Genomic DNA, 25,447 nt, shown 5'->3' with positions numbered 1-25,447 from the left:
AAGCCAACTCCCCGTCTGAGCTCTCTGCATGGGTGTTTGCTCTGAACAAGGACACCAGTACGGCAAGACTCAGGATGCAGCCCTCCTGAGCTGTCCCAGGACTTTTTCTACTAGTCAACGGTTTGCAACCCCTTTTTTCCATCAGAAACCCTGCCGAAAACCCGGGCTCCAGGAGAGGGGTAAAAAACCAGCCTTCCCGAGAGAGCACTGGGTCCCGGGCACTCCGGGCTTCTGCAGATCTCCTCGCCCCTTCCCTCTCCCCTGGATCCACCCTCCCATCTGTGGGGGTTGCCCTACTCTGCCTGGAGAGCTCCTGGGGCTCGGAAAGCACCCCAGGCTGCGGTGGCTTCGGTTCCAGGCGCATCTGTGAGTGGAGCGCATTCCACAGGCAGAACAGGAGTGCGCGCGCACACACACACACACACGTGCACAGACACTGCCACCATCACCACCACCACCACCACACCACGCCATTTCCTGTTTTTCTCACTGTCAAGCCTAGTGGCTCCCTGGTCTGCTTATCACACCATTAACCTGTTCACTTCCAGGCTGGCGAACGATTCCTCTCATTTCCTCCCATTGTTTGACGGGAATGCATTTGATGCTGAATGCGTGTACGTGCGTGTGTGTGTGTGTGTGTGTGTGTGTTTGTAATGGAGGAAATGGCCTCAAATGGTCTGTTTGTCAGGCTTATCGGTGAGAGGAAGGCAGTTCTAAATTCTAATTCCTGGGGAAGAAGCAGGGAGGCAATCCTGTATCCTCTCCTTCCGGATATTTTTAACGCGTTGAGCACATATTTGCCAAATGTCCCCCCGCCCCTCCCCAGCCCTTTACCGGGCACTGAGAAATGCTCAAGAGACAACAAAAGAAAATGAGACCCCGACCCAAGTCTGGGGGGAAGCAGGCAGTTGACGAGTGGTGGGGGGGAGGGAGACGAAAAACGACATCTGTGAAGCCCTTGTGGGGTGTGTGGGACTGTCCTCTAAGAAAGCCCTTTCCTCCATGCCTCCCGGAAGGTGGGTTCCGTTTTATAGATGAAGAAGCCGAAGCTCTATTAGGAGATGACATGGCTATAAAGTGGGGAAGCTAAGATGTGAGTCCAGGTCTGTCCTGGCTGCGTCACCAGACCAGGCTGACTTTGGAAATTGACAAAACCGGCAAAAGAAACAATCCTTGGCCTCCAGACGTGGGCTGGGGGTGAGCCAGCTGCTGGACCCGCAGGTGCATGGGAGGGTTCAGAGAGTAGCCGAGAGTGAGGACAGGGCTCCTGGGCAGAGGAAGCCCTCGAGAAGAAGTGTCTGGAGGAGGGGGGGAGCACCCATCCCAACCAAGGGGCCTCCAGGAGGACGTCCCTGCTCAGGGGTTGGGGAGGCTGAGCGGACCCAATGTGGAATCGAGGGCCTTCTCTATGGGCCTTGGCCCAGCACACGTGGCTCCCCCACCCCTAGCCGCACCTCCTTCCCTTCGGGCAAAGCTGGTGGGGTCTGTGTAATGCTGGGTCTCCCCATTCCACGTCCGGAATGACCTTATACGTGAAATCTGCTTCCTTCAGTGCAGAAAATTGCGTGTTTTACACTGTGGCAAGGGGAGAGATACCTTTCTCAGATTTGTGGGGCCCAGTCTGAATAATATACCCCAGTGGGAAAGGGACATGGCTTTACACCATCCTTGAGAGCGTCAGCATGGCCGATGGATGCGCCCCGCTGTTGGGAAGTTAAAAGGCCTCAGGTGGGTGGAATACCAGCTTGGGCCGTGGCTTGGAAACCAGGAAGAGTCAGGAGGTAGTCCGTCTCCGTGGGCGCCACCCCCTGGTCTCGCCAGGCCTGCATCAAAGCCTGCCTGGCCCTCGAGTCTGGGGACTTGGGGTCCAGCTCCGGCTGTCAGGAAAACTGCTGTATGAACTGGACAAATTGCCCTCTCCTCTTGCCCTCAGCTTCCCCGTAAGTCAGCAGGGTCGTGGGCAAGACTGCGGCCACCCGTTAGAATCACTGTGGCTCCAGGCCTTGAGACCCTGACTTAATTTGCTTGAGGTTGGACCCAGTTTTTGGAGCTTCTAAAAATCTCCCCCAGCAGATTCTAACACCCGGCTGGGGCAGGAGCCTGGGACAGGAGGACGTTAGGATTGTCCTTGGGGCCTCACACAGGGGCATGAATGAGGTCTTTGCCTCTGGAAGGAGAAATGAACCTATTTGAAAATCAGAATTGTTTTCACTTCTGACCGTCCGGTTTCTTTATTTTGATGATCAACTCGGAGAGAGTTTGTAGGTAACATTATCGAGATCACAGCTAATGCTTTTGTATAATTACAGAGGATCCAGATGAAAGGCCAGGGCAGAGAAAATTGTGCTGCCCCATGCCGTAGCCAGCATCCCTGAGTGCCGATTGAAATTCAAACTGATCAAAATGAAACAAAATTAAAAGTTCATTTCCTCAAGTGTTTAGGACCCCCATGTGGCTGCTGACCGCTGAATTAACCCCCCTAGGGAAAGGACGTGTCCGTCATCACAGAAAATTCTACTGGACAGTGCTGATCGAGAGACAAGATTGTGGTGCAACCTTGTTCATTTTATAGATGGGGAAACTGAGGCCTGGTCACATTGCCGAGTGAGGCGGGGGCCCTGGGATCCTGACATTTCAGGCCGGATCCTCCCCTTGAAGAGAATTGGGGAAAGCCTTTAAGGCTTTTGAGACTGAAGTTTTCCAGATCCATGCATTTTCCTTCTGACTACCTGGCTCGACCACTAAAATGTAATGTTCTATGTCTGCTCACCTCTGCCAATGCCTGGCACACACAGAGAGCTCAGATGTGTGTTGACTGGATAAATGAATATCAAGAAGGAAGGTGGATGGACTCCGGCAGCTGGCAAGCAGGGAAGAGGCTGCAAGAGAAATCTTAAAAAAAATTTTTTTTGATGTTTATTTATTTTTTGAGAGGGGGAAGGGCAGAGAGAGGGAGACGCAGAATCCGAAGCAGGCTCCGGGCTCTGAGCTGTTATGACAGCAGACGGTGCCACGTGGGGCTCGAACTCGTGGACCTCGAGATCACGACTTGAGCCTAAGGGTAGGAACCGTAGGAGGCAATCGAAGGCAGAGCGGGAGAAAAGAAGTTCCAAGGTGAGTAACCGCTAATGCCTAATGCTGCCAAGAGCCCCAAATAGGGACCGAAGTGTAGGTGGACCCTGCGGGACAGTCAGGGGATGGAGGCTGAGGCTGTGAGGCCGTGGCTGTTGGCGTCGTTCAGGTGGGCCGTGTTGGCTCAGACCCCCGGTCGGTGTCGGGCTGTACTCTGCCCTTCAGGACCTGCCCTGGCAGGTGATCACAGACGCCCCCACAGCAGCTCGAGGGCACCAAGTGTGCGTCCGGGGCTGCCCCGGAAGCTGTCACAGTCTGGCGTGGAGGAAAATGGAGGTTCCTCTGTGGCTCCCACCTCTGAGCCACAGGATGTCAGTGCTCGGAAGCATCTGTACGGAAGGGAGTTGATTATATCGAGCGTGGATCCGAGCCGGGTCTGTTATCTGAAGAGATGCCTGGGCTGGGCTGTTCGGAAGCAACAGGCCTGCACACCCTCCTCCAGGCCCGGCCCAGCCCTCCTCCCGAAGCTCTCCGTCCTCAGCCACTGTGGTCTTCAGGCTGAGGTTAAAGTTCAGATAGCAGGTGTTTTTAGGACAAGGCTGAAAGGTTCTCTAAAAATACCCTATTTCAGTTTCTTTTTTCAAATTCTCGGTGGAACCTGTGACTTATTAGGGTTTTGTAGTCAGGGGCTGAGATAGGGGGCAATCAGTCACTGAAAATATTCCATGGGGCGCCTGGGGGGCTCAGTCGGTTAAGCGTCAGACTCTTGATTTCGTCTCAGGTCAGGATCTCACGGTTTGTGGGATCGAGCCCCGCACTGGGCTCTGTGCTGACAGCAGGAAGCCTGCTGGGGATTCTCTCTCTCCCTCTCTCTCTCTGCCTCTACCCCGCTGGTGCTCTCTCTCTCTCTCTCTCTCTCTCTGCCTCTCAAAATAGATTTAAAAAAAAAATTCCAATTCTATGCCAATGCCCTGGGAGTGTTGTGCTGGTGGCATTATAGCTGCTGGAAGGAGAGACGGTGGCACAGTGCAGGTTGGGACCAAAGATCTAATGGTGGCAGGAAGGCACCCTGCCCCTGCCACACAGCTGAGATCTCACAAGATGTGTCGACTCCCCTTGTATCCCTAGAGGTAGGTGGGAAGGGAGGCGTGGTTGCTCTCAGAAGCAAGCTCTCTGCATCCTTAGGGAAACAGCTGCTGGGGCATGATGGAGGGTAAGAGTGCCGACTGCCCCAGGTGAGGGGCCCGTGGCTCTGAACCCTGAAGGGACTGAGGTCCCTGAGCTCTTGTGGGTGGAGCCCGGATTTGAACCCGGACTTATAGCTGTAAATTGCAGGGGGTTCCGCTGCAGAAATCGTCCTTTGGGAAGCCTTCCTCCTCTTTGAGCCTGTTTTCCTATCCGTCAACTGGGTTTGTTGGGATGCGTGTTTGTCAGTATGGATCACTGCCTCAAAGGTGGGTGGAGGTCCCCAGGTGGGGCAGAGGGTTTGGGGAGTGGTTAAGAGTCTGGCACTGGAATCACACTGGCCACAAAATCCAGCTCTGAAGCCCTGCTCTGTGCTGGGGCGGGGGGGGGGGGGGCAAATTGTTTAACCTTCCTGAACCATAGGAGTGTAGAGTCTGTGGAAAGGAAATAATGGTTTTCTCCCCTTTCTCTCTCTCCCTCGGTCTCTGATTGTTAGCGTTAAGAAGGAGCAGGTGTGCCTGGGGGACTCAGTCGGTTAGGCGTCCCACTTCGGCTCAGGACATGATCTGGCAGTTATCGAGTTCAAGCCCCACATCAGGTTCCGGGCTGACAGCTCAAGGCCTGGAGCCTGCTTCGGATTCTGTGTCTCCTTCTCTCTCTGCCCCCCCACCCCCACCCCACTCGTGCTCTGTGTCTGTCTCTCTCTCCAAAACAAATAAACATGAAAAAAAATTTGCTTTTAAAAAGAAGGAGCATCCATGCACAGGGTGTATAGATCAGTACCGGGCATCCGCAAATAGAGGCAAAATCCCCCCAAAAAAGTCGTCCGAGATTTCTTCTAGAGAGACCACGGATGCCTGGAGGGTGGGGCGGCCCGTCAGGTTCTCTGCGTGGTCCACTGTACTTTGTGAGATCTTAGCCTAATTTTCTGTGTCAACTTCTCTGAGCCACAGGGTGCCCAGATATCCGGTCAAACCTGATTTCTGGGTGTGTCTGTGAAGTGTCTCTGAAAGAGATTAGCGTTTGAATCCGTAGACCCAGGAGAGCAGATTACCTGCCCCAAGGCTGGCAGGCTTCATCCCATCCACGGAGGGGCTAATGGAACAAAAAAGTGGAGAAAGGCTGAATTTTATTTCTCTGCCTGACTACTAGGCTGGGAAATTAACCTCCTGCCCTTGGACTAGGACCACAGCACTGGCTTTCCTGGGTCTCCAGTTTGCAGATGGAGAATCGTGGGACTTCTCAGCCTCCTTGAGGAGCCGGTTCCGCATAATAAGTCTCTCTCTTCGGCCACCTGTACCTGTAGCGCACACTGTCTCTAATTTCTCTCTCCCCAACCTTTTACTTCACTCTTCCTTGATTTGTTTTTTCTCCTTACACCTGTCACCAGCATGCTACACATCTTATGTGTCCCTCTGTTTGTCGCCTGCAGTCCCCCCCTAGAATGCATCTCTCGAAGGGCAGGGATTCGCTCTTTTTTATTTTGTCGCTCCGGGTCCTAGGTGTGAGCTGGCATAGAGCAGGGGCTGAACAAATACTTCTCAAATGAGTGAATGGATAAATTCATAGATGACAAAATGCTTCCACGTGTATCGGTGAATGTATGGATTCCGCTGGCTTTTCACCCCACCCCCCCACCCTCGGGGTCACTCTCGGTAGGCGTCATTTTGCAGAAGAGAGAGACGGGAAATGTAAGAGTTTCACTCGCTTTCACAAGATCTCTGGATCAGGATGCCGCTCATGGCTCTGACTCCTAGTTCAGTGCTCTTTTACCCTAGGCTGCTGTCCTGGTGGGAGGATTTCCTGTCCACCAGCTTTGCAGATGGGCCAGGACTCAAGGAGCAGGCGACTTGCTCTAACCCCATAGCCCAGGGCGCTAGCGATCCCCTCCCCTCCCCCCCCGCCCCCCCAGTCCAGCCCTGACCTTCCATTGCCTCTGGAATCTCCCTAGTTCAGCACGGCATCGATCGCACGATGCGTTGGTTAAGATATTACATTTGGGGGGTGTAATTATTTCAAAGGCAATTAGGTATTCAATATTTCTTATTCTGCCTGCCGGTAGGAATTAATAGAAAACCTTTCAATCAGGAACAACTGCGAAACAATTTCTGACCCCAAAGATAATCAATATTACCCAGCAGAGCGTTCTTCTATCTTCAGGAGGCTGTTCATTTCTGATACTTTTACAACCAGGGGGGACTGTTCTGTTTCCATCTTCATCAGAAGCCCCTGCCCACATCCTTTATATACGGTCTTTAAAAAGACACAGAAATCTATATGGCTTTTTCTTACTGTCTATTTCCTTGTCAGTTCCAGGGTGCTGGGCATAGTCCTAGAGAGTCCTGCCCAGTGGGACACTGAGGGGTGTTCATGGTGTTACTACTTTGCCCTGAGCCTCTGAACAGATTCTCTGGGCCCTGTGGTGGGAATGGACCCTTACCCATGCCACTAGGTGATGTGTCCTGCTAGTCCCTTAGAGCCCACGGACCTGGCACCTTCCCAGGAGCACCTCTGAAGTAGTTAATGGTAATCTTTTCTCCCCTCTGCCATGCAGGCTCAGTTCCAGGGCTGGTCTGTGCCTCAGTTTCCCTGCTGTCACAAGGACTGGTGTTCTGCCTGCTTGGCAAGGTCCCTGACATCCTATCCAACTCTTGCTGGGCTCCTCCCCAGGGTGGGGGCTCTGTGTACGGGGTACGGGTACTCAGAACAAATCTTTGTCGTTGGCTCCTGTTCTCTCTATCCCCTCTCCCATTTTTCTGTGTCCACATCAAGTTCTGCTCTTAAGTCTGCAGGGATTGTGAAGGGAACTCAAATAATGGCAATCAATAGAAGGGGGGAAGATTTTTCATATGCTAATAGGAACGGCTGATCTCAGACCTCCATTTACATACAACAAGGTAGGGAAGACTATTGGGCAAAAAGGGTCATGGGGGAAATGCAGAGAATGTTCTAGAACAAAGACGTCCTTTGCATATCTTGGATCTGAGGACCCCGTTTTCACTGGAACCAATGTAATTTCTGTAATTTCTACTCCCTCTACCATCTGAGGGAGTGTGGATGACCCATACCTCTGGTTCATTTGCAATGCTGGCCGCATGGGCTGCTGTCTTGGGAGACACCGTGGGAATTTCGAAAGCTGATGGGAAAATGACCACACAAGTGCCTCTCAGGAAGGGAGAAGGGGGACCTATGATCCTTAAAGCCTTGAAGTCATCCCATTATCAGTTTGTGAGGACATAGATTCAGGGGGGCTGCCGCCCCTTTCAATTCTCTGCTTCCCACGCTCCTCCCCGCTGCCTGACATGGACCTAACGGTCCCCACCATGTGACAGTGAGAGAAACCGAGGCGCAGAGATGTGAGGCGGTTGCTTCATGGTCACCCAATCGGAAATGGCAGAGCCACGGTATCAACCCAGGTACGTCTGACTGCGCGTGCTTTCTCCAGCGGAGACGTCGAAGAGATTTTGGGATGATGCCACACAAGTGTCCCGTGAGGGCACAGAACAGCCGGTGGTCCATTTACCAAACATTTAATGAGCATTCAAGCTACAGTAGGCCGCTGCCTCAGGCCGTGTGGCTCGTCTGAGTTGCGTGCATGAGACCAAAGTCCCAATTTTGGGATCTGTTCTATTCTCTGAAGTCCCCACACTGGTACTTCCTGGGCTCCGGGCTTCTGAGATCTCTCCTGTTGTTTACCGGGAAAGAGAATAAGGAAGTGATGGCTGTGATCACGTGCTTGTGTTTCCAGTTAAACAAGCTCTCCAATGACCGTGTGTTGACAGGTCAGGCATGGTGCTATCTCCGAGGGCAAGGAGGGGATGGGCACTGTGCCCTTGGGGGATGCCCTACTGGCGTTGGATGTCTGATGTCCTTCCAGGCCGTGGCACGCTTTCAGTGTCAAGATGGGCAGGTGGCTCCGTGTGTGGTTTTCTACACCAGGTGAAGGTTCTTTGAAAGGGTGGGGGTGGTGTGGGCTGGAGGGTCCTCAGCTCCTACCAGATTCCAGTCGTTCCTGCTCCTGACTCCTGAAGGCCCCTTCTGAAGAGCCTTTAGAGCAACCTCATGCTTTCCCACCAGGCAGTGTCTCTGTCTCTCTGTCCACACATCCCTCCCTCCCTCCCTCCATCCATCCACTCACCTGTCCCTCCGTCCATCCGTCCATCTACCAGCACATTTTCTATCTGTTCTCCATTGCTCCCAGCTCTGGGTCGACAGAGACGAGAGGAAAAAGAAGGGCCCTCTCTTCTGTCTCTTTTGATGGCCTTTGGTTGTGCATTTTCCAATCCCTAGATGGGGAGACACGGGCCAATCACGAAAAGTGAATTCAACCCCAACTGGCTGTCTCAGGGGATTTCAAATCAGGCCAGGCCGGTGGAGAGAGACAAAGACCACCTTCAGCTGATTCCTGGAGGCCGCAAGACCGGTCAGCTGAGCATCTTTAGGGGCACACTGGACGGCCCTGTCTTTCTTCTCCCCGGATCCTGGCATCACACAGCCAGCCATTAAAGGACAAAATCCAAATTGTCTGCTCACCTGGCAACCCTCCTCCCCGCACCCACACCCCGCCTGGAATGGGCCCCCTCAGACCTTCCAAACAGTCTTCCCACTTGTCACTTTGGGTTTGCTGTTCTTTTTTGCCCAGGAAAGAGGACAATCAGCATAATGGCTCCCTTGTGCTGAATGTGACATCAGAAAGAGGCTACCAGAACTGCTTCCAAGCTCTCCTCTCCGCTGTCACTCCCAGCGTCCCTGGTAGCGGCCCCAGGACCCGCCCAGCTCGCCTCGTCTGCCCCCCAAAAAGAGGCAGCAGGCGGTGGGGAAGATCACGTGGGTTCTGATGCCAGAGGACCTGTAGCGTGGCCTCTTAGGAGTTGGCCGAGCAGAACTAATTGCCTCACATCTCTGGTCCTGGGTGTTCTCATCTCGGAGGGGGGATAACCCTGTATCTCAGAATCAAATAAGGTAAGGCACCTGAAAAGTGCTTTGCACCGCAGAGGAGGGCAGGAAGCTATTCTAGGACTGGAGGGATCAAAGCCTTTGAATCCCAGCGTCAAGGTGGAAGTGACTGATGAGGCCTGTGACCATCTCATCCTTCTTCAGTTTTCTTTAATTTTTTTTTTTAATTTTACATTTATTTGTTTTTGAGAGTCAGAGAGAGACAGAGCGTGAGCAGGGGAGGGGCAGAGAGAGAGGGAAACAGAATCCGAAACAGGCTCGAGGCTCTGAGCTGTCAGCATGGAGCCCGACGCGGGGCTCGAACTCACAAACTGTGAGATCATGACCTGAGCTGAGGTCGGACGCTCAACCGACTGAACCACCCAGGCTCAGTTTTCTTTAAAAAAAAAAAAAACAACAAAAAACGGCTCATCACAAAAATCTGCAACGTGAACTGAGAGGCAATGTCTAGAGCCAGGTGCCCTGGAGGGAAAGGGCATGGTGGGGAACTTTCCGGGCATAACTTGCCACTTGTCCCTAGCACCCAGTGGGCAGGCCCCCCTTTCTTCCTGAGGCTCTGCTGCATAAAAGGAAGGCCAGAAAGCAAGCATCACTGATACATTCATTCAACAAACATCACCAGGCACCTACTGGGTAATAGTGCTAAGTGCTGGGGGTACGAAAGTGGAGAAGGGAGGAGTCCAGCAGAGGTGGGGAGCTTGCACAGACCTGACCCTCAGCAGCTGGGCCACTAAACAAGCCACGTAGCCCCTCTGAGCCTCAGTTTCCTGGTCTGCAAGCTGGGAACAGTAAACAGCACACACCTAAGGGGGTGATGTGGTATATGCGTGGAGTATTTAGACACTGGTCAAGAAATGATAGATGACGATGGCGATGACAGTGACCGTGGTGCAGATGATGACAAAGTTCCTCTCCTTGGGAACACCCTAGGACACTACGGAGGTGCAGAGTGGGCACCTGAGTTTCACTGGGGGCCTGGGTAGCGGGCCTCCGGAGGAGGTGGCTCTTGGTCATGCGGAAAGGGAAGGGAACTCACCAGACCATCTGTCCGGAGGGGTTGGGCCTCGGCTGCAGTCACCCCAACCCTCAAATCTCGGGGGTTTGACGCTTCGGATTTATTCTTGTTCACACCCAGGCTCTGCACGTCCAGAGACTCAACATCCGGCTGTTGTAAGGACTCAGTGACGGAGGCTGCTTCCGCCTGGGGTCGGTCCACCGCCTCACCACCAAGCACATGGGGCTCCCACCTGCTCTTCTATCCATTGGCTAGAACTCATCACGTGGCCAGGCTGACTTGCAAGGAGAGCTGGGAAATGCGGGAGACTACGTGGGTATTCAGGAGCAATAAATGTGTGGCGCCCAGAAGGTGAGGTGGGGAGAGCCTCCCAGACTGGGGGAACAATATATTCGAAGGCTCAGGGACCAGAGGGAGAACAGTGTCTGGGAAGCCGTGAGCAAGAGTGGTAATGAGAGCAAGAAAGGAAAGAGGGACTGGGGGCTGAGTGGTGGCAAGGATGTGCCAGTGGGTCGTGCTCGAGAGCTCTGGCTGCAGTGGATCCAAGGGCTGGAGGCAAGGAGCCCCGTGGGAGGCCATAGTGGGGGGGTGGTGGGGAGTCTGCACAAGGGGTGTAGAGGTCTGAGTTGGGGCCATGGGCGCAGGGCAAGAGAGGAGGGGACAGGTTTTTGAGCTGTCGGCACGTAGAATCCAGAGGCCAGCTGGAAGTCAGGGAGATGGGGAGAGATCGGGGCAATTCCCAGCCTCTGCACTTGGGTGATTGCCATTCCCCGAGACAGGCATCCGGAAGGCAGCTTTGGGGGAAGATGAGGGGCTCAGGGGTGCATCTGCCCAGGATGCCGTGGGATACAACATTCTAGGGCTTGGGAGAGAGACTTGGGCTTGTGAATCGTCAACCCACGGATCACAGCCGTCCCGTCTGCTCAGTCGACCTCCTTGGCAGACCCCTGCCAGGCACCGCTTGGAGGAGGCAGGGCAACCAGCCAGTCCTGAAAGAACAAAGGGGAGGCTGACAGATTAAAAAGCACCATGTGTTATCTCAGCAACTGAAGTTCTGATCAATTTCCAGTCTGCAAATTTCCAATGGGTAGGGGGCGGGGTCGGAAGTGGGACAAAAAATTGAGGTGCTAATTATGGCAAGAGGAAGAACGCTGTTAAAACGGGGGTGGGCAGCCTGGGGCGCAGCCGGAGCACAGCACATCAATATCCTGCTTTGTAATCGCTGGGTAATTGCGGCGTGATTGACCTCCCAGGTCTCTGGTCTTGGGGATTTGGACTCCACTGTATTGTGAAGGGCTCCCTCCTGGAAGTGACTCTCACAGCGCGTCCTGTCCTCCTGGCAGACGGGAGCTATTGACAGATGCATCATAAAAAGCCTCGTGCGTTATTAAGTGGCAGAGGTAGTTTCCTTGTGCCCCGAAGTCCTTTGCTGTTTTCTTGCTTGTTACTCTGACATTTCAAAGGCTTCTTCCAAGTCAGCCCGGACCCACGGTTCAGCCTCTAGGGACGAGTCCCATATCCCCGAACCCGGCAGCTAGCGGAGGCTGAATCCCAGGTGGGATCTTTGCAACTTAATCAATACTTGCACTGGATTCTGGCCATTTTGCAGACGGGTAAATGGAGGTGCGGAGGTGTTAAGTCATTTGCCTGCTTCACGTATGAGAGTGCAGCCAGCGACCGAAGTGCTGCTCTGGCTTACGTAAATCATGGCTGCAGGTCCTCTGCAGAGGGAAGGAGCAGGTACAGCGAGAAAAGTCGAGGACTCCACCCAAATCACCCGCCCAAAAGGGGAAATACAGCCACCCTCGTCTGAGCCTCTCTGCCCTGTAGAAAGGCCCGAGCGCCTTTTATTCAACAGAGGACTGTTCAACAATAAATATTTCTCACCCAGGCCCCCGAGAAGTTACCACCGTTGGCTCCTGCCCAGCCTGGCTGAGTCAGCAGGAAATCAGCCAAGGTGCAGAAAACCTTGTGTTCTGTGGTTTTGGTGTGTTGTTTTTTAAATATCGGGCCGGAAAGCAACAATGACTGAAAAACACACGTGAGCGCCAGCACCTCTGTGGGGCTCTGATCCCGGTCAGGGTCAGGTCAGGGTCTTGGGGTGCTGGGAACATCTCATGGGTGGAAGGGTGGAGGCGTGGGCGTTACAGGGGATTCGGAAAGGTGTCCAAGGCAGACCTTTCTCACCTGCGGTTTCTTATCCATCAAATGGGTCGATGAATTGTCTGCTCCTCGGGGCTGGAGTGAGGTTGAAGTTTTCTGCGAAGTAAAGAGAGTTTTAGGGGGAGAGCATCGGCCTTGGATTCAGTCCTTCCCATCACACTTCTTAGCGGAGTCCTCGGGCAAGACTTCTCCTCTTTGAAAGACTACTGCTCGTTCGCAAAATGGTATGTTAGTATTTCCCATATGGATCTTTCCAAGCTAGGAATGGGGGCTCAAAGGACTGGACAAACATGAAAGTTTAAATTGTGAAGGTCTAGGGGCACCTGGGTGGCTCAGTTGGTTGAGCGACCGACTTCGGCTCAGGTCATGATCTCGAGGTTTGTGAGGTCGAGCTCCACGTCAGGCTCTGTGCTGACAGCTCGGAGCCTGGAGCCTGCTTCGGGTTCTGGGTCTCCCTCTCCCTGCCCCTCCCTTGCTCACACTCTGTGCCTCTCTGTCTCTCGATAATCAATAAACGTTAAAAAAATTTTAAATAAAATAAAATAAGTTGTGAAGTTCTAGGCATATATATATATGTATGTATATATATATATATATATATATATTTTTTTTTTTTTTTTTTACGCTGCTGTTGTAATAGTGCTTTGCCCGGAGCAGGCCCTGACTGGTGGGACCTTGTTTATCTGTGTTAGGCTTTTAGCCGAAATGGGGGGACAGCTCCTTGGTTGGGGCTTAACAGAAAAGGACTGATTCTGTCTGTCCCTTCACATTGTTAATATTCCAAATAAGAATTATGCAGTCTTTTCTATGAATATTTGATTCCTTGACTCTTCAAATACCAGCTCAGCTCTCGGGCTGAAGTGAAAGAAGACATAATTGTTTTTACAACGACCCGAGCCGGGGATGACAGCTGTAGGTCCTGGTCGCAGCCTGAAAAGGAATGTCCAAGGATTGTCTCAGTTTGTGTAATATAAATGTTGAGTCGGTGGTTCCTGGAGGGAGGGAGAAGCCACACCCAGCCCCTGTTGAGGTACAACATTGAAAGAACCCACCGCTCAGCCCTGAGCCCCTGAGAGGCAGGAGGGAAACCCTGTATGAAGGCTGCCTTCCAGGTGAGCTCCCGGCCCAGGACCCACGGAGGCCCAGCCCCGGGGGAGGGGGAGGGGACTCTAGGCTTCACGTCCAGTGCAGCCCCCAGTGGGCACCTGTGGGAGGCAGGCCAGGGCCAGGACTCAGGATGAAAAGGGTCCCCTCCGCTTGGTGCAACGACAATGTGTCTTCCTCGCTCTGGAAAGAGGCAAGGACCAGGCCTGCCTTTACTGCAGAACCCAGAGATCTCTTGGCCCAGGAAAGATCCTTCTTACCTCTTGGCTTCTTGGGTCCTGGGCTCCTCTCTCCCAGAATGCTCCCTCCCGAGAGGCCAACCAGAGGCCAGATCCATCGCGCCTACCGTGATACAGCCTGGTGTGGACCAGGAAATAAAAGGAGTAAACAAGAGATGACAAATGGCTCAGAGGACTATTATCATGACGTTGTCATCTGAAAACGCTCACGGTCCTTGTTGGCATGTGTTATTGGTGCATAAATGTGTGAATCGGGAGTGAGGTGACTGGTGGCTCCTCAGGCTCCTGAAGGGACCCCTGACTGAGTGCTCCAGCCCGTTGAGTGCCACCCTGCTAGGGTGGGACTCTCAGGTGACATCTGGCCTATTTGTGGGTTGGGGGGCTGGTACCTTGAACAGAGCACTGATTCAACAGGCAATGAGCCCCACCCTGTCTCTATGTAGCAGCGAGCCTGGGAGAGCATTCTAGGTTCCTAGGGAGGAACCAGTCCTTCTCTTTCCCCCCTTTCTCCTGTGGCCTCTGTACCTCCCGGTAGCTGGCCCATTTTCTCACTCTGCCCCTTTCCTTGACAGGCTGGAACAGGTTCGAGACCAGGCCTCTGAGAGGTTCCAAGAGGTCAGAGGGCCTAACCCCACCACTGACCAGAATGGCTTACAACTCAATTCTGGATCGAGGGCCCAGCTGTGAAACCAGCCTCCTCTGGTTCCACTGATGTGGCCCATGGATTTAAATCCCCAAGTCATGCCTTGGCTGAGTACTCCCTGGCCCAACCTCCTCAATGCTGAGAATGCCTAAGACTTAGAAGGTGACAAGGCCACCTGCAGTCTTTTCTTCTATCTGGGAGGGGAGAGGGTGGGGCAGGAAGAGAAAGGCTTTCACTGGTTGCTCACTGAAGGTAGAGGGCCCCCAGGCTCTTTCCCAGGGCCAGTATGCAGCCAAGGGTGGAGATGTGAGCAGTGTTTGGGCTGTTGTGTCTTGAGTGGTGGTGGGGGGTGGGGGGGGATTTAGAGAAGAGGGTCAGGTGCTCAGGTAAGGCGAGAGGCGTCAAAGGTAGACTCGGAACCCAAACTTTTCTGTCTAAGGGGGCTCTCCCCTCTGTTCTGGGCTGTCTGTCCCTCTCCACCCCTGGCGCCTCCCCCCCTCCATCCCCCCATCCCCCAGACAGCACACCCACAGTCACAGACGGGGACACTGCAGGGTTGGAAGGTGACTCAGAGCTTCTCTGACCACAGGGGCTATTAAGGATGCACGGAGCCTGCGTTAACTACAACTTACTGAGTTGCTTACTGCTTTTCGCTCACTGAGAACGTTATCGGAAGGATTTAATGGAAATTGTGAAGTCTTCTTAAAAACCTAACCAAGTGAGAAAGCTCACTGAGCCCTGACCTTAAACTCTGACATTTGCTGACCTCCTTGTTGACAAGGGGAAGACACCCATCAGCACCTGGCTGGAATTTAATTTCTGTGTTCTCTCTTAATTATGTTTACTTTTTGAGAAACTTTTACGGCAAATGATAGTGGCTTTTCCATTTGTGAGGAAAAGAGATCCCCCCTTAAAAATGCATCTTAAAAACTCTTTTTTTTTTTTTTTTTTTACCGTGGACATTTCCAAACTCAGACCAGAAATCGAGATGGGTGCCTGACGTACCACTTTCCAGCATCAACCGTCGTTGGCCTGGGGCGAGTGTCATTTCTTTATTTCCCCGGCTCTTCCCACACTTCCTTATCGAAGCAAGTCCCAGCTTTGTCAGTGTATGTTTCAGGATGTAAATTGCTTCTATGTGAGTGTGTTAGAAGAACATGGTATGTAAATCATCGTATAGGGAGGTCCAGATAAACGGAAAGCTAAGAGTGGTCTGAATAACCAGGGGTTGGGACCCTTGCCAATTGAGTGCATGAGACACCTACATGAGAAACCAGGCCAGGCACAGACACGGCACTTGGTTCTTCCCTTCCGAACCCTTTCAGACTGGGGGCCTCCAGAGGGCAGGGCTGCCGACCTGGAGGCCCAGGTGGGGGGGGTCCCCAGACCCACCCAGGAAACGTCTTCCGAGGAAGCAACGACGCCCAGGAGAAACTAGTCTATGGGACTTCCTGACGCGGACGTCTGGCAGGCTGAATTTTAAAATGACCCCGACCTATCACCTTTGCCCCCAGTGTCACGCTTGTGAATATGTCAGTTACGTGGCCAAAAGGACCTTGCAGAGGTCAAGTCACTAATCGGTCGACCTTAAGATAGGGAGATTATTCTGTGTTACTAACATCCTGGATTCTCCCTGGTGGAGTCCATGTAACCACAGGAGCCCCCGAAGGCAAGACGAAGAGAAAAGCAGAGGGGCTCCAAGAGGGAGAAGGACTTGACTGTTGTTGCTGTTTTGAAGGCAGAGGAGGCCACATGAGAAGACACGCGGGTGGCCCCTAAGAGGAGAGAGAGAACCCCAGCTGACAGCCATCGAGGAAGCAGGCTCCTCCGTGGCCGCAAAGAAATCGATTCTGCCAACAACCCGAATGAGCGCGGAGGTGGTTTCTTCCCCAGGACCTGCAGATGAGAGCCCAGCGTGGCTGACACCTTGGCCTCATTCTCGCGACACCTGCAGAAGATAGCCCGCCAGACTTCCGACCTACGGCGCTGCGAGGTAACAGATGGGTATTGACCGAAGCCGCTGAATTTGGGGTAATTTGTTTCACAGCAATAGAAGACCGATACAGAGAATGAACACCTCCCGTCACCTCTAGTGATGCGTAATAAGGACGCTAATGACCCGTTTTGGCGAGAGCACAGTTCCAAGAGCTAATCCGGTTCCATCTTTATCGTGTCAGGAGCGGGGACGTGAGGCCCAGAGAGGGGAAGGGGCCCACCCAGGGTCTCGTAGCAAACCAGGCAAGTCATTGAGTGCAGAACCCAAGCCCGGGACCCTGCAGCTCATTCGTTCACCAAGTGCCCCAAGTGTAGCGAGCAAGGTTCAGCCAGGTCGGAGGGAAGGCCCCCGAACAGGGCGCTCACAGCCTTGGAGCACCCCATACCACGCCACAGCCGCAGCCACCCTCTCGCTGGGTTTTGGTCCGGGTTTTTGTTTTGTTTTGTTTTGCTTAGACAACAGAAGCTTGTTTTCTCACAGTTCTGGAGGCTGAGAAGTCAAAGACCAAGGTGCCAGCCAGGTCGATTTCATACTGATGCCTCCACTCTTGGCTTCGGGCCGTGTGCTCACGTGACCTCCCTTTTGTGCATGTTTGGAGAAAGAGATCTCTCTTTTTTTCCTTTTCTTATAAGGCCATCGATCCAACAAGGATTAAAGCAACGACAAAAGTAAATCTAATCGGTCACCACCGTAGGATGCTGGAGAACCAAGCCATGGATTTTTTTTTAAATTTAATTTTATTTATTTAATTTTTCATTCTCTTATTTTGTTTACTTATTTTTTTAAGGCAGGCTGTACACCCTGAGATCTCACAACCCCGAGATCAAGAGGCTCCCACTCTACCGACGGAGCCAGCCAGGCGGCCCCGAGCCATAATTCTGAAAACAGTAAATGAAAAAATGAAGCGTTTATCTTGCCTTCTCTTTACTAACTATACCACAAGGTAAGCCGATAATAGTCAAGGAAAACTTTTCTTTTCTAGGAGTGTTCCATCCAAGAAATGAAGAAAGAATAGTGGATTTTGGATGTTATAGTTTTGGATTTAGAAACATTGTTAGCTAGCAACATCCCAAGAAGAAAGACAGCCAGAAGTCATGTGCTTCTGCTGGAAACACACATCACCATCCGCCAGGTCTTCTTGTCAGAAATATCTACCCCGAGTCTGACCAAGCCTGTACATCTTCTTTACCCGCTCATCCGTCGATGGCCACCTATCTTGCTTCCACATCTTGCCTATTGCAAATACCACTGCAGTGAACCTAGGGGCACACACATCTTTCCAAATTCACGTTTTCACCGTTTTTCAAATAAATACTCAGAAGCGGAATTGCTGGATCGATTTCTATCTTTAACTTTTTGAGGAACCTCCGCACGGTTTTCTAGGGTGGCCACCCCAGTTTGCATTCCCACCAACAGGGCACGAGGGCTCCCTTTTCTCCACGTTCTTGCCAACCCTGGTTATTTCTGGTCCTTTTGATACTTGCCACGCTAGCAGGTGTGAGGTGGCATCTCACTGTGCTTTGATTTGCGTTTCCCTAGTGATTAGGGATGTCGAGCATCTTTTCATGTGTCTCTTGGCCGTTTGTATGTCTTCTTGGAAAACATGTTTATTTGGGATCTCTGCCCATTTTCTTTTCTTTGCTTTTGAGTTGTAGGAGTTCTTGATATTTTGGATATTAACCCCTTATCAGATCTATGATTTGGCAGAGTATCTCTCCCATCCAGTAGGTTGCCTTTTCATTTTGTTGATGCTTTCTTTCGTCGTGTGGGGCTTTTTGGTTTGATGTAGTGCTGCTTGCTTATTTTTGCTTTTGTTGCCTTGGCTTTTGGAGTCAGATCCAAAAAGTCATCACCAAGACCAGTGTCAGGGCCCTTACCGTCTATGTTTTCTTCTGGGAGTTTTGTGGTTTTAGGTCTTACATTCAAGTCTGTAATCCCTTTTGAGTTAGTTCTTGTGTGTGGTGTGAGATAGTAGTCTAATTTCATTCTTTTGCATGTGACTGTCCGGTTTTTCCCAACAGCATTTATTTATTTATTTATTTATTTATTTATGTTAACATTTATTTATTTTTGAGAGACAGAGACAGAGCATGAGTGGGGGAGGGGCACAGAGAGAGGGAGACACAGAATCCGAAGCAGGCTCCAGGCTCTGAGCTGTCCGCACGGAGCCCGGTGCGGGGCTCGAACTCACAAACTGTAAGATCATGACCTGAACCGACGTCAGACGCTTAACAGACTGGGCCACCCAGGTGCCCCCCCCAACGGCATTTATGGAAGAGACCCACTGGGTTTCGATGCCATTAAAGCAACTTCTAAGGAGCTGCCTTTTGTCTAGTTTCCATCTGAGAGCAGGTAGTCCCTAGAAATGGACACCGATGTTTTCTGATGCCATTGTCATAGAGCCACCATGTCTGTTGTCCGTGAGTCACTTTGGGAAGCAGTGTGAATGGAGCACAGGAGGGTACGAGAGCCATGGAGTAAGACAGGCCCAGAGAAGAGGCAGGACTGCAGTGTAAACATGAGTCACCTTGCAGGTGCAGGGGAGGGGTCACAAATATTTAATTATGGGGCTAGCCTGATCAGATTTGTGTGTTGGAAAGATCCCAGCTGCGTATGTAGGAAAAAAAACAGTTCGTGGAGGTCAAGGAGAGGAGGCAGGGAGAGTAGCTAGAGCTTACTGCAACAGGTCCCAAGGGAGAGATGAGATGGGTCCAAACTAGCAGTTCTCAACTCCACTGGGCACTGGGGGAGCTCGCAAAATACACAGATTCCTAGGTACCATGCCAGAGATTCAGATTCCTGGGCCCCGCGCTCGACCTATAGAAACGGAATCTCGGGTTTCGAAGCCCAGGGATCTGAATTTTAAAATCCTCCCAGGCTTCTAAGGCGAGCCAGGCTTGGGAGGAGGATGGTGGCTGATTGGAGGTACAAGAGCGAAGGATGACACTGGGGCTTCTGCATCAGGCACCGGGGCAGGTGCGTGATGGGGGCATTCATAGAAATGGCTGTTGCAAAGCACACAGCGGGTCTGGGTTGGACCCAGCAGCGAGGCCGGGCGGGGAGGGAGTGCAAATCACGAACAGCCGACTCAGAGCCTCTCTGTGTGCGGGTGTTATTCCCATTATCCTCCCCAGCACCGCTCTGTAACATTTGACTGCATTACATGCTCAGCCAGGAAAATGAAATTTATTTAGAAGGCCCAGGTATTTCACATCTAGGGCAGGAGGCCGCTCTAAATTGACCAAGTCAACAGCTCATTTTTGCTCTTGGGTGGATTGTAGCTCTTATGACAGAAGCGAGTGGAAATGCTACCGGCTATAAACTTTCACCTCATTGGCAAAATGTCGATTATGCAGCTCAAAACCTCTGGTGAGTAGGCGCTGCCCTCCGACAATTGGTAGCCACAGAGTCTCGGGCGGTGATAGCGATGACATTATGTCTCTTTCATCACCCGCACGGTCTTTGTATCGCCAGTTACGGGCCCTACATTCACTCCTGGCCTCAGATACTGCAGAATAAAGAGGCTGTTCCCATGGTGCTGTCATCGCTCAAATCACTTGGGGTCCTCAACTGATTTTCCTTCAGAGGTTTCTGCCTGTGCTTTTAGGACCTCCAATCTTCATTGGGCGGAAAGGCATCGGATTCTAGGCAAGAGTGAAAATCACAGGAAGTTAAGTCTGGCGGACAAGGAAGGCGCTAATCAAGCCAGGGGGTTCCAGTGGGGTCACTCACCAGGCATTTACTGGGTGCGCCTGCCACGCCAGGCGCTGAGCGAGGGGCTCCGAGTGCTGACACGCATAGGCCCCCGTTCCTGTCCCCCCTGGGCTTACAGCGCTTCAGATTTCTCAGCTGGGAACTCTGAGATGCAGCCTGTGAACGCCTTCAGGCTGTGGCAGCATCTTAGGAGTAAGGGAGCCGCTTCTCTCGGGGGAGTAGGCAGCTCTCAGGTGCGAACACAGGTTCTAATGCTTGTTTGAAGCCGGCCCTGCTTCTCCCTTCCGTGGAGAAGTTTCGACGCAGAGTCGAAGTCTGCAGCTTTAAGGAACCGCGAGTTGTTAGTACCCTCAATCCGGTAGAGGTTTTTGGATCGGGTGTAGGAAATTTTCACAAGAACCTAAATCTCACGTCGATTTGTGATGGATTAGCATACCAAAATTGGCGGAAAGTGCACTTAATGGATGCATTACTGCAGAAGGGATCTGTCTAACCAGAGCATTTCTAAATTTATGAAATTGAAATGCACTTCAGGTTACCGAGCAGTCTAAATTTGTCAAAGTCACAGGGCTGGAGGCAGGTCGTTGCTGGTGGCAGGGATCTGAAGCCAGGTCCACAGAGCGAGGGCCTGTGCGAGGATCCCCGAGGACCCCTCACACCCAGGTGCGGCCCCTCCCCGCACGGGGAGCTTCCAGCAGCCCTCCACCCCCATGCTGTCCCCTTGGAAACAACCTCAGATGTGGGGACAAGGTGAAAGTGAATCGCAACTTCATCCCGTCTCTGGTTCTCTGGTCGAGTGCTCATTGCAAATGAAGGCGTCAGCTGATAAGGATGGCCTCAGGCATTTAAACTGGTTTTCTTTCAGTGGCTTTGGCATCGCAGTGGGAGGCCCTTGGGAGACCCCACTGGCTCCGGTCTCCGTGCTCTAATGGAATGGCCAGTGGCAAAGTTTCTGCTGTTGAGCTGGGGCCTGTAGCAAGTAGTGCTCAAGGCCCGGCCTTATCTCCTTTCCTTGTGAGGGGTCTGTTGTCCCCACTTTCAGATTATGGGGTCCGGGTGCTTTCAGAAACATGACTCCCATCCCTTAATCCCTTGCAAAGGGACTCCCAATAGCAATGCGTCTGGAGTTCACAGCTCTGTAAAATGCCAGGCCGGGGCTTTCAGTCCTCCAGCTGGAGACACTGAAGGCCAGAGAAGGGCTCCAGGTCTCATAGACAGCTGGTGGCGCAGAGCCTGGGTCTTCTGAGCCTCGGTATTTCCGAAGCACTTAGCACGTACGTGGCGTGGAGAGTGGCCCACGCTGTGTTCACCCCTTAACTTGGTTCTCGCTGCACTTTCCCATCAGGCGTGCCTGCCATTAACTTGAATTCGTTGGCATTGGCTCACACTAATGGTATAGGAGAGGCTTCGGTGCTTTTCCTGGGTTGTTTGGTTTCTGAGCCTCTGTCTCCTTGCCTGAAAAATGAGGATAAGCATGGCCGGCTCACAAGGCTGTTGTGGTCCAAGGATGTAGCGTAGGAAAGTGCTTAGCAGAATAGGAAAGTGGTTAGCAGAGTGCTTATCACATGGAGGGGCTCTGTGTGTCCCCATCCCTAGGAGGGAATGGAGACTTGGTCATCTTGGCGGCTCCAATATTCACTCCAGTGTGTGGCACAGAGCAGGTGTTCAGGGAATGTCTGCTGAATGAATGAGTGAATGAATGTGACTCGGTAGCCATGAGAGGTCCCTGGCCTTCCAGTTTTCTGATGTGCTTGCACTGCGTCCTATAGAATCTCTATTCAAGCAATACCTGTTCACCGGTTCAATTTATTGGTCCAAAAAGTTGTTACGTGACTGTTCTGCACAAAATTCCTTTCTAATGCTGACTGCTAATCATAGCTAATATTTCTGAGCTCTTGCAATGTGCCAAGATTTGTGCTTAGTGTTTTTTCAAACATTCTGACGTTAATCTTCACACAAGCCCCCGCCAAGGGAATGTATCAGTCAGCTACTGCCACAATAATGCTGCGTAACAAACTCCAGCACTGAGCGGCTTATAAGCATTTCCTCCCTTGCCCATGCGTCTGTAGGTTGGCTGAGGCAGTTCTGTGTCCAGCTGTCGATGGGGTGACTTCGTCCCAGGCTGCCGGTTGAGTTCGGGTCTGCTCCATGTGTGGTTATTCTGGAGCCTTGCTGGAAGAGACGGCAGCTTCTTGGGATGTCTTCTTCTCATTATGAGCCACCAGAGCACAAGAGAGGAAGCCCAGCCCTGCAACACATATCGATCTCCTCATTCACTAACATCCTCTAAAATCTCATTGTCTAAAGTGAGTCATACGGCCAAGTCCAAAATCTTGGAATGGGGAAATATATTCCATGCTCTACGAGGCTGTGACAAGGGTGTGGAAGTGTAATATCCCCAGGGGATCACTGATTCGATTTACTACTAGTAGGTGCTATTGTCCCAACAGAAAGTGACACGCCCAAGGTACTCAGCTAGTAGGTATGAGAGGTATGGTTTGAACCCGAGCATTTTAACTCCAGAGTTATGGAAGCCTCAGGGTGTGCATATGGGGAAGGGGATGTTTGTTTCTTTAAATTATCTTCATGTTTCTACCCATTAGCTGCCAATGTCATGTTGGCTCCATTCTCTCTCAGTTACACATCCATCCGTCTACCCGTTCGGTCATTCACACGTCTGGCTTTGGGGTGTTCTCTCAACCCTCCAGAATCATAGGCAAAGTGCAATTCTCGGGTAACTTTTTGAAACGTTGAGTGTGGAGGGCAAAAATTGCCCTCTAGTTGATCTCGGGCACGTGTATACATACCTTTGGAAAGTCCCTGGTGGAATTCAGATCAAAGCGGTACCGTGATTTTACTCAAAAACAATTTGCTCCGTGTCAACTGTGACTTCCGACACCTGAATTTGAAAGTGATCTGGGTGGGCCCAGAGCCATCTCCATAACGGGGTCATGTGTTTACTTGGAGGGAGGAGAGGAAAGACCGAGGTATGTGTGGCCATGGAATAACGTTCCACACAGCCTTACAGGAGCGGATTTCCTCCTCAGTGTTTCCATAGAACCTTCCCTGTGTTTGTTTAAACCCATTGCACACTCTGGTCTGACAGCTGCCTGGCCCAGGGCCTCCCTTGCAGACACATGTACAACTAACCCTCTTTAACAGCACCCTGCACTGTGCCCCCCCCCCCCATGCAATTACTCAAGTATATAAACTTCACTGAAAGGCAGGCTTTTCTTGGGAGCCAATAAATAAGCCCCGAAGCCACAACGTGTGTAAGACCTTGAAAAATGGCATCATCATCTATTGGGAATTGTGAACCCTGCAAAAAGCAGCTCATTGTATTTTCAGAAAAAGGGTTTCGTTTAAAAAAAAAAATAATAATAATGAGCGAAAATCACCAAGCGGAGTCTATATGGAGAACGCAATGTAGTCTGAGATTCCGAGGCTGGTCTCTTTGCTGCCGCTTTCTTGGTAGATTTTATGTAAGAGGCATTATTTGCAGGAAAACAAGACACAGTTTTGAAGAATTCCCCTCTCATCCAGCTTCCCATCTGCAGTTATAATCCTCTGATTGTGACCTCTGCATTAGTTGCCATGGAGGCCGAGCACAAGTTGACGACCTCAGGGCAGGCTATAGTTTCTGGGGGGTGAGAGGAAGCCTCGGGCAATACAGATCAGCTTTTTCAGAACAAGAGGAAAGGGGGAAAGGCAGGATCAGGAAGCACCCCTCAGCGGTGGGCCAGCACTCTGCAGCATAGGAAAGACTTTGAACTCCACTTCTGGCTGCTTTGAGCCAGAGGATGCTGGACCATGGCCATGGGGACATGGGCAGGCAAAAGGCTGTGTGACTGAAGACAAAGATGTTTTTTTTCTGTCCCTTGGACCTGTTTCCTGAGAGGCTGGGCTTGGTTGCTCCAAGCGCCCCCTGAGTTGAGTCTTCCAAAAATCCAGCGTCTTTTCTTTAACTGATGGCATCTTTGGTCAAGGGTCAGGGAGTCGACCACCGGGGCCGGTTCCTTGGCCTGGGACGGCCCAGGTGGTTTCCTGGAGCAGGAGCCTCCCGGCCACTGCGGCAGGGCTCCCGGTCCCGCGGAGCCTTCCCTCCCGGTAGAAGCAAACAGGCTGGGCCAAAGAGCCCGGGAGAGGCTTCGCGGGCTGCAAAAATACAACAGACGGCGCAGAACCCACCAGCGCCGTGGCCTTGCATATCAATGTATGGGCTGGCTGCAGACCGCCAAGTTCGTTAAAAATGTCTCTGGCAGAGCGTCGCGGGCAGACTTCAGGGGTTTCGGTTTGCTTTCTATTTGGAATCACCGCATCACACAAACCGTGTTTACTCGGAAGGGGAGGGGGCGGGGACCAAACCCACCGCGCGGCGCACACGCCTTGATCTCACATTCCAGACTCGAGCTGTGTCAGCGCGACATGGGGCGGGGGGAGGGTTCTCTTCGGAGGTTTCATTCGCCATCTGCACGTCACTCCCAAACTTTTCCTCCCTGCGCTCGGGGAGTCAGGTTGACGCGCCCTGGATGCGGGGCTCGAGGCGCCGGGCTGGGCGCGCTCCCGCGGAGCCCGAGCCGCAGAGGCTCCGGGGCTGGACTCCGGCTTCTCAGGTACAAGTTGGGTGCCAGGCGCGGGGGTGGGGGCGGCGAGGAGCGGCGGGCGGAGGTCTGGCTCGGAGCTCCGGCTTCCGGCGCCCCTCCGCGTTCCGGCCGGGCGGCGCGGGCGGCGGCGGGGCTGGGCGTAGGGAGTCCGGGCCGGCGGAGGCTGCGCGCAGCCTCACTCCCCGCGGCGCTGCCGGCGCGGCGGCGGCGGCGGCCCAGGCAGACAATGAACTTGCGAGCGCGCCGAGCCGAGGCAGGTTTGAGCCCCGTGCCCCTCGGCCCAGTCTCCCGAAGCCCCCCCCGCACCCCCCCCCCCGCGGACATCAGCGGGGGCGTCCCCTCGCCGCCGGTCCCGGCCGCCTCCGGGCACCCGCGCGCCGGCGACCCCGCGGGAAGGGCTGCCCGGCGGCAGCGGCGGCGGCGGCGGCGGCGGCGGCGGCGCCGGGACTCGCGTGCCCCCTCCTTGGCTCGAGAGAATGCAGCCGGAGCTCGGGGACAGGGGACGAGGCGAAGGGGTGGTGGCGCTGCGGACCGCCGGAGGCCGGCGGGGGGCGCACGCCGCGGGGCACGCACGGGCCGGCTGCCCAGAAGAACGGCCCCGGGAGTCGGAGTCGGGGCGCCCCCGCGCCGCCCCGCTCTGGAAGCTGCAGGCGGAGGACGGACCGACCGACAGACAGACCGGTGCTTTCACCGTGTGAGCGCGCGCCGGGTGGGTGGTGGTGGTCTGGGGAGGGGGGCGGGAATTCCCCCAGCCAG

The 25,447-nt window shown here is 53.0% G+C and overlaps 1 protein-coding gene and 1 long non-coding RNA gene across 4 annotated transcripts in view; one reads left to right on the top strand and one right to left on the bottom strand.

Annotated features, from left to right (window-relative positions):
* Positions 1 to 8,394: 8,394 nt before the first annotated feature.
* Positions 8,395 to 11,815, bottom strand: LOC131493516 (uncharacterized). Its single transcript, XR_009252721.1, has 2 exons — positions 10,250 to 11,815; positions 8,395 to 8,543 (listed from the first exon to the last, which is right to left on the bottom strand). It is a non-coding gene; the product is annotated as an uncharacterized LOC131493516 (long non-coding RNA).
* A 12,702-nt stretch (positions 11,816 to 24,517) lies between these two features.
* CHST15 (carbohydrate sulfotransferase 15) overlaps positions 24,518 to 25,447 on the top strand; it is an 80,319-nt gene continuing 79,389 nt past the window's right edge. Inside the window, exon 1 of one of the 3 annotated variants that reach the window (XM_058698037.1) lies at positions 24,518 to 24,700. The gene's annotated coding sequence lies outside the window, so the exon portion shown is untranslated. Of the gene's footprint in view, positions 24,701 to 25,223; positions 25,401 to 25,447 lie in introns of those variants that run through there. The other 2 variants (XM_058698039.1, XM_058698041.1) reach the window with 2 other exon arrangements.

The sequence above is a fragment of the Neofelis nebulosa genome, chromosome 13, assembly GCF_028018385.1.
Source record: "Neofelis nebulosa isolate mNeoNeb1 chromosome 13, mNeoNeb1.pri, whole genome shotgun sequence".
Classification (NCBI taxonomy): Eukaryota; Metazoa; Chordata; class Mammalia; order Carnivora; family Felidae; genus Neofelis; species Neofelis nebulosa.
This window is presented reverse-complemented; position numbering and strand designations above follow the sequence as displayed.